General features: G+C 39.5%; 1 pseudogene; it reads left to right on the top strand.

The window, feature by feature from the left end:
- Nucleotides 1-5,042: 5,042 nt before the first annotated feature.
- Nucleotides 5,043-6,032, top strand: LOC107179234 (annotated as a pseudogene).
- Nucleotides 6,033-8,170: the final 2,138 nt, after the last annotated feature.

Genomic DNA, 8,170 nt, shown 5'->3' with positions numbered 1-8,170 from the left:
ACTAAATTATTTAAAAATTGCAACATTTTATCCAGAAGTTACTTTTCCAGCAAACAGCCACCCAAGAATCCAAGAGTAAATATAAAATGACTACATAGTTCAATTTATTCATCAGAAAGTCCTTAAGGCCTCATTCAGTGTTGATTAACTCTTATTTCCTACACAATTCAAAGAAACCTCATTCTCTGGATTTCTAGCCCATAAACTCTTAGAAGCAATAACTTGAAAGAAAACATTCATTTTGAAAGGTGGGCTCTTTATAAAAGCCAGGAATGGCATCTGATGGCTCCATGAGTAGAGAGTAGATAGGACTATAAAATGTGTCCAAAAGGTCAAGAAAAGGAACAATGGAGACATTTAGCCCAACATTCAACAACAGCTCGTGGGAGGCTCATTGAACCTCTTCACAGCGTTGTGAACAAACATCCATGTTCCCGGTGCTGATCCTGCTGATCCTCGTGAGTGCGAGCCCTGCATCGGACTCTGTGTTGACAGCTCAGAGCCTGCTTGGGATTCTCTGCCTCCCTCTCTCTCTGCCCCTTCCCACTCATTCTCCATCTCTCTCAAAAATAAATAAATAAACATTAAAAAAATCATCAGGGTTCAAAAGGTGCATAAGGAAGGGGAAGTGAAGGGAGTCAAAGGAAAGAAAATTCTCCCAGATGGTCTTGCTTTTGTTTACCTCCCTTTTAGCACAAATAATGCTGCCCTTGCCTCCTGATATTGAAGGCAGGGCTCTCAACTTACACATTGATTTTGGATCCTACTGAAATCCCTGTTTCTGTGGTGTATTAGAATCATTACTTAAAAGGTTTCAGACTTTGCTGATCCCATGAGATGAGAGCCTGAGTTTAGTATCATTTTCATTATTGTATCATTGGTATCATTCTAAGGTCTCAGAAGCTGGAAAACTCAGCTTTTTGCGAGATGCTGGCTACTTCATATCCTTCCAATGTTATTCCCTGTATTTTCCCTGAGTATTTATCATACCTTCTTGACTTTTGAAGTACTTGATTTATATTTGTGAGTTTTCTTTTTTTATTTCACAAAGGCGGTTAACAACTGAACTGTGGTAGAAAGGACTTGTACTTTGTTTAGAATTGGCCAAAAGTTTCATTTTGCAAGCCAATTTTGGTCAATTTGATGGAAGACCATGTGTGTGTGTTTTTTTAAGTTTATTTATTTATTCTGAGAGAGAGAATGTGTGTGTGTGTGTGTGTGTGTGAGTAGGGAAGGGACAGAGAAAGGAGAGAGAGAATCCCAAGCAGGCTCTGCACTGATGGTGCTTGGGGCTTGATCTCACAAACTGTGAGATCACGACCTGAACCAAAATAAAACAGTCAGCCACTTAACAAACTGAGCCACCCAGGTGCCCCTGGAAAACCATGTTTTTGTTTTTGTTTTCTTTTTAATTTTGTTTTTAATTTACATTCAAGTCAGCATATAGTACAACAGTGATTTCAGGAGTAGATAGATTCCTTAATGCCCCTTCCCCATTTAGCCCATCCCCCCTCCCACCACCCCTCCATTAACCCTCTGTTTGTTCTCCATATTTATGAGTCTCTTATGTTTTGTCCCCTCCCTGTTTTTATATTATTTTCATTTCCCTTCCCTTATGTTCATCTGTTTTGTCTCTTAAAGTACTCATATGAGTGAAATCATATGATATTTGTCTTTCTCTGACTGACTAATTTCGCTTAGCATAATACCTTCCAGTTCTATCCATGTAGTTGCAAATGGCAAGATTTCATTCTTTTTGATTGCCGAGTAATACTCCATTGTATATATATATACCACACCTTCTTTCTCCATTCATCCATCGATGGACATTTGGGCTCTTTCCATCCTTTGGCTATTGTTGATAGTGCTGCTATAAACATGGGGATGCATGTGCCCCTTTGAAATAGCACACCTGTATCCCTTGGATAAATACCTAATAGTGTAATTGCTGGGTCATAGGGTAGTTCTATTTTTAGTTTTTTGAGGAACCTCCATACTGTTTTCCAGAGTGGCTGCACCAGCTTGCATTCCCATGGAAAACCATGTTTTAAAGAACATTGAAACTGCTTCCAGGCCCAAGAGGAAAGAGCTCTAAGATCCATTATCAATGTCTGTTCCAACACAGGACAGAGGCTGAAACATGCCTGTCAAATATTTGTCATCCTTGGCTTAGTTCATCAAATATTCATTGAATGTAAGGTGCAGGTTCTTTATTTGTTTTCTATTGTCTTTTGTTTTCAATAAAGGAGACATGGTTTCTGACTTTACAAAGTTGTAATAAATGGCAGACACATGAACAAACAACGAAAAGACAGTGGGAAATAGCCAATAATGAAACTGTACCAGCGGGGAGAGAGGAAGAAGTGAGATGGGGGCATCAAGGGAGAGGTCTAAAGCAAGGTCAGATGTCAGCAGTTTCAGAAGACTGGATGGTCTCACTTTTGGTCTGGATGTACCCCTTCTTACCTCAGTCACTTCCAAATGGTAGACCACCAGGATATTGCCAGTTTCCGGCAAGTCTTCCAATAGACATTCTAATAAGTAGCCCACACAGTCTTCTCTGTGTTGTCCATAGCCTTCCTCTCATTATTACTGAATACTGGCCGAATGTCACAAGGCTATGCCCTGTGAGCATGTGAAGGAGTCAAGGTTGGACTGCACAGAGAGTACCCCAAAGAGCTCAAGCTGTTAAAGTACACATACTAACAATGACAGGTATGGCCCATAACCGAGAACAATTAACTTTATTATTTTTAATTTTTTATTGAAGTATAACTAACACACAGTGATATATTAGTTTCAGGTGTATGACATATTGACTCAACGATTCCGTATATTACTCAGTGCTCAACACAAGAAGGGTAGTCACCATCTGTAACCATACAATATTATTACAGTATATTGACTATATTCCCTATGCTGTACTTTTTACCTCCATGATTTATTTGTTTGATAACTGGAAGCTTGTAGCTCTTAATCCCTTCATCTATTTTGCCCATCCCCCTATCCACCTCCCCTCTGACAACCAACAGTTTGTTCCCTGTATTTAATTTTTTGTCTGTTCATTTTGTTTTGCTTTTTAGATTCCATATATAGGTGAAATCATATGGGAGTTGTCTTTCTCTGGCACTTGACATAATACCTTCTAGGTTCATCCATGTTGTCACAAATGGCAGGACCTCATTCCTTTTTATGGCTGAGTAATATTCCATTGTGTGTATATACACATCCACACATACCACATCTTCTTTATTCATTCACAAGAGAATAATTTTTAAAAGACACCTGCTTGGTGAGCAGTTCAGGAAGATTAAAATCCAGGATAATATGAGGTTTATGAGAAATGCTAAACAAAAGGCTTTTTACAAGCCATATTTAGATTAAAACCACCAACGAGATAAGACTGTGATCAATTCAGGCACCTGGGTGGCTCAGTTGGTTAAGCGTCCAACTCTTGATTTAGGCTCAGGCCATGATGTCACGGTGGTGAGACTGAGCTATGTGTCAAGCTCTGTGCTGAACCTGGAGTTTGCCTAAGATTCTCTCTCTCCCTCTTCTTCCACCCCTACCCCCTCTTAAGAAAAAAAAAAATACTACCATCACTTCTTGGGAGAGATATGTAACACTAACATATATAAGAACGTAAGAACATTGTATAAGACCATTACAAGAAAAATCATAATTACCGAATAACTTCCCATAATTTTTCACTATGTAAGGTGTTTCTACAAGGTGGTGCATCAGAATGTTTGTTAAAATGTGTACTCCCTGATCCCACCTTAGAGGTACTAAGCCTAAATCTCTGGGAACAGCCTGTGAATATGCATTTCCAATAGACCCTGCTTCCTCCAAGCCATTGTGATTATGCTCTAAAGATTTAAACCACTACTCTTATGGACAGAACGACAGCAGTTATAAGGAAATGACATCCAAGATAAATGAGGAGATGATAAGAGAGTACCAGCTGCCTCAAATGGGTTTAATTCTGTAAATCTGACGGAATTCATCTAGGATAATAAAATAACTTGCAGATGTGATCATACAAACATCAACATCAATCTTTAAGCAGTCCTAGAGAATGGCAGAATCACTAGAAACTTGGAGATAGGTAAATACTGGTTGCCATTAGGTGGCAAAAAGAGGGATTTAAGAAAATATAGAATTGTCAGTTTTATATGGATTCGCAGCAAAACTTTGGAAATAACAGTGTTATTAACAGTGTTTGTAAGCACTTAAAAATGCAGTGTTGATTATTAAGAGTCACCAGGAGTCACTACAAATGAATCTATATGTGGCCTTTTATTTTTAACTGCATCAATCCCTTGTTGAAAATAGTCAAGTTATAAATTATTAAAAAAACTACACATACTAAACTGGTCTATTTCCTTTTTCTTTTTTCTTTTCTTTTTCTTTCTTCCTTTCTTTCTTTCTTTCTTTCTTCTTTCTTTCTGAGTCTGCTAAAACAGTGGAATGATGAAGTTAGTTTATATTGAGTTTTTCCTAGGCATTTGGCAAAGTGTCTCATGATATGCATTGAGCAAGACTGAGAAATCTGAGAAAATTGATAGAATCATTATCATTTTTTGAGAGCCCACTATATGTCAGGAACTGTGCTAAGCATTTTGTGACTATTAATTCATTTAATACTCAACCCATCCCTATAAAGTAAAAAAAAAAAAAAAAAAACACATAAGGAAACTAAGCAGAGATTTATCAGGTAATTTTCTCAGGATCACGTAACTAGGGTTTAAGGGGTCTACTCTGAGATCAAAGCTTGGGCACCTAACAATTGCACTATATTTCAGAAGGGTGGACTTACAACTGGGTAAAATGCCTGTACAGAAAGAGTTGATCTGTATATTCACGCCAACCTGAGGGAATCACTAATGCCTGCCATGAATCTACAAAATTGTACCAGACTTGCTCAACATTTTTATTAATGACTTGGATAAAGGATAGAAGTTGTGCTTATCAAATTTACAGATGTCAGAAAGCTAGAGAGAAGATAGCTAATGCTGTAAATGAGAGAATCATGATCTAGAATGATCTTGGCAGATGGGAATAACAGGCCAGAGCCAGCAAGAGGAAATTTAATAAGGATCCTGGTAAAATCCTACATTCTGGCTACAAAGGTAAGTACAATGAGGAACACCCTGCTTAAGGGCATAATACAAAATGTGGAAAGCTAGGAAAATCATTAGATCCATTGATATAGTCAGTCTCCTACAGACTGAGTTCAATGTGATAAATATGCAACAATGGCCAAATGACCTCATGTACTTCTCTCACTGGCTCTCTGACCTCTACCTCTTCAAAGCTGAAACTAGCCTATTTCATCTAATCTGAGATGCCATTGATTACAAGATGCACCAGGACTTAGAACCACTGAGAAGTGTGGAGGGAATGCCATCAATAGAACTAGGACACAGTGCTTTCAGATCACCTCGCACTTTTATTTTATAATCATTGAAAGAACTTTTGAACTTTAATAGCTCTTTGAGGGAGATGTAGGGGGGTTGTTGCAGCTCCCGACTTACAGCTGTTAGCTCTTACCCAGGAACAGGCTTTTGGGGGTTTTGTTGTTGTTGTTGTTTGTTTGTTTTGTTTTTGTTTTTTTAATTCTCAAGTTCGTTAACGTACAGTGTAGTCTTGGCTTCAGGAGGTTTTTAAGGACACCAGAAAGACACCCATGGAGCCAGAGAGGGGGATTCATGGAATTAGAGTCTCACTAACCAGCCTCAACAGAAAGCCCCCTGCAGAAGTGTCAGCAGACTTGTTTGGAGGCGTAAAGGAAAAGAACCTCCAAGTGAAAGGACTTAGTCTTCCACCAAGACTCTTAGGATCACTACGAGAAAAATTCCTCATGCTGCAGGGTCTAGGACTTGGGATGATTTCCAGATGGGAATCCACAAGTGACCATGGACTTGGCTATTTCTTCCAAAATTGTTCAGCAGATTACTTCCATCAGTATAGAGCCAGGAATGCAGGTTGAAGTCACTATTGCTGATGCTGAAATTAGCTTTTTGAATTAGTTGATTATGAGTTACTAAGAAAGAGGCTTAATAGATTTTATCACATCAATTGTGCCTAGCACAGAAGGAAAATATAAGAGAAATAAATAGGTTAAACTGTTCTCCCAAATGTCTCCTTTGGAGTCCGATCTTCTGAAATGCGTTGCACTTCAAAGTTGGGGTATATATGTCTTGTTTTTCCAAGCACAATGGTCCTCTGTGCCACCAGGAACATCAGTGAGGCAGCATTTATTTAAACGGTTCCTTCAAGGATTTTCTTCAAGCCAATGGCTCCACCCTCTACCCCCCCATTTTAATACAGGTTCTTTATCTTTTTAGAAGGTGTCAGCAGAGGATTTCAGAAAACAACCGGGATTTTATTACTTCCTGAAACGGTCCTTAAATTGTTTGTTGAATGAAAAGTTGATGAGTTGCTGTTGTCCATTTGTGCCATTAGAAATACAAAGCAGGTTGGTACATGTGCAGGCAGCTGGTGCTACATCATGTCTGGTGCAGCAATTCTAGAATACCATGGATCAGAAGATGCATCTTAATTTCAGAGATGTTAAATGTGACAAGATGCGTATCTAAGAATCAATAAATTTCGGTAATTATGTTCTACCTGCAGGTTGGACCTCTTCCAAACTTTGGGATCTTTACTGTCCCATGACAAGGGAAATTCAAAAGACTCTTACATTCATGAATTTAATAGTCACAGTTATGCCTACTTGGTGCAACTTAATCTAATAACCCATCATTTTGCTAAGAGAAGAAGTTGAATCCTCAGCTTCGAGGCAGGGGCATAAGTCAGTTACCCAGGTGGAGAGTGACTTTGGGTGACAATCAGTAGCCCACCTCAGTGTTCCTTCCCAGTCCTTTGCACCTCACGGAATGGGCAGTAATCATCACATACTCAACGACGATCTTTCTTGAAATGTGTGGTGATGAAGCTGGGATTTCCAGATAACAGGATGCCTCTCATAAATATTACAGTGAAAAGCAAAAAAATTGAACTCAGGCTGACTTGGGTTCTATTCTGACACTTACTGGATGTATGATCTTGGCTGAGTTCATCTTGCTAAGCTTCAATGTCCCTGTTGGTACAATACCCCATTGGTATCATCATAATTATCATTATTAAATAAGGTAACATATGTAAAATGCTGCACGTTGTGCCTGGCACATACAGTGAATGAACAATAAGTGGTGTATCAGAATGAATTTCAGATGGATCAAAGATTTAAATGTAAAAAGTGAAATAATAAAAATAGTTGAAGATGATGTGGGAGATGGTTTTTATAATGTCGGAATGGAGAAGGCTTTTCTAAATAGGATATATGTGAAGGAGGAGAAGGAGCAGAAAAAAAGCCAAAAATGAAAAGATGGATACATTTGACCACTCAGAAAAGAAAACTTTCTACATAGAAAAATATACCACAAGCAGGGACACCTGGGTGGCTCAGTCGGTTAAGCATCCGGCTTCCGCTCAGGTCACCATCTCGTGGCTGGTGAGTTCAAGCCCCGTGTTGGGCTCTGTGCTGACAGCTTAGAGCCTGGAGCCTGCTTCGGATTCTGTGTCTCCCTCTCTCTCTGCCCCTCCCCCACCCTCTCTCTCAAAAACAAACATTAAAAAAAATTGTTTAAATACCATAAACAAAGGAAAGAGCCAAATGACCAACTGGAAAAAAGTAGTTGTACCATATAGCACAAAGGGTTAATTTCCTTAATATATAAAGATCTTCTAATTAAGTAGAAAAGTCAGAACTACAACAGGCTATTTGGTTTCTGCACCCTTCCTCTAATAGTGTGTTTTACTCACCTGCCAGGACCTCTGCCCACCACCAAGGACAGGTTCTTCCTCATACTGCTGCTCTTCACCTTGGACTCCCTTTCTTGCCTCCTTCTAGAAATCCCCACTGAATGTAAGCCCACTGAGGAAGGAAAGCCTTGCCCCTCCACTGGCCCCAGGACCTCCCCCTAGCTTCCAGGTTCTGAAGATGCTAGATTGGCTCTCCCCAGTGAGGGCTGAGCTCCAATTAGGATAGAGTTTAAACTTTTGTTTTGGGGCGCCCGGGGGGGCTCAGTCGGTTAAGCATTCAACTCTTGGTTTCAGCTCAGGTCACGATCTCTCCGTTCATGAGTTCAAGCCCCATATCAGG

Source organism: Panthera tigris, chromosome F2, assembly GCF_018350195.1.
Source record: "Panthera tigris isolate Pti1 chromosome F2, P.tigris_Pti1_mat1.1, whole genome shotgun sequence".
NCBI classification, from domain to species: Eukaryota; Metazoa; Chordata; class Mammalia; order Carnivora; family Felidae; genus Panthera; species Panthera tigris.
Note: the sequence above shows the minus strand (reverse complement) of the source record. Positions and strands in the feature narration are given on the sequence as shown.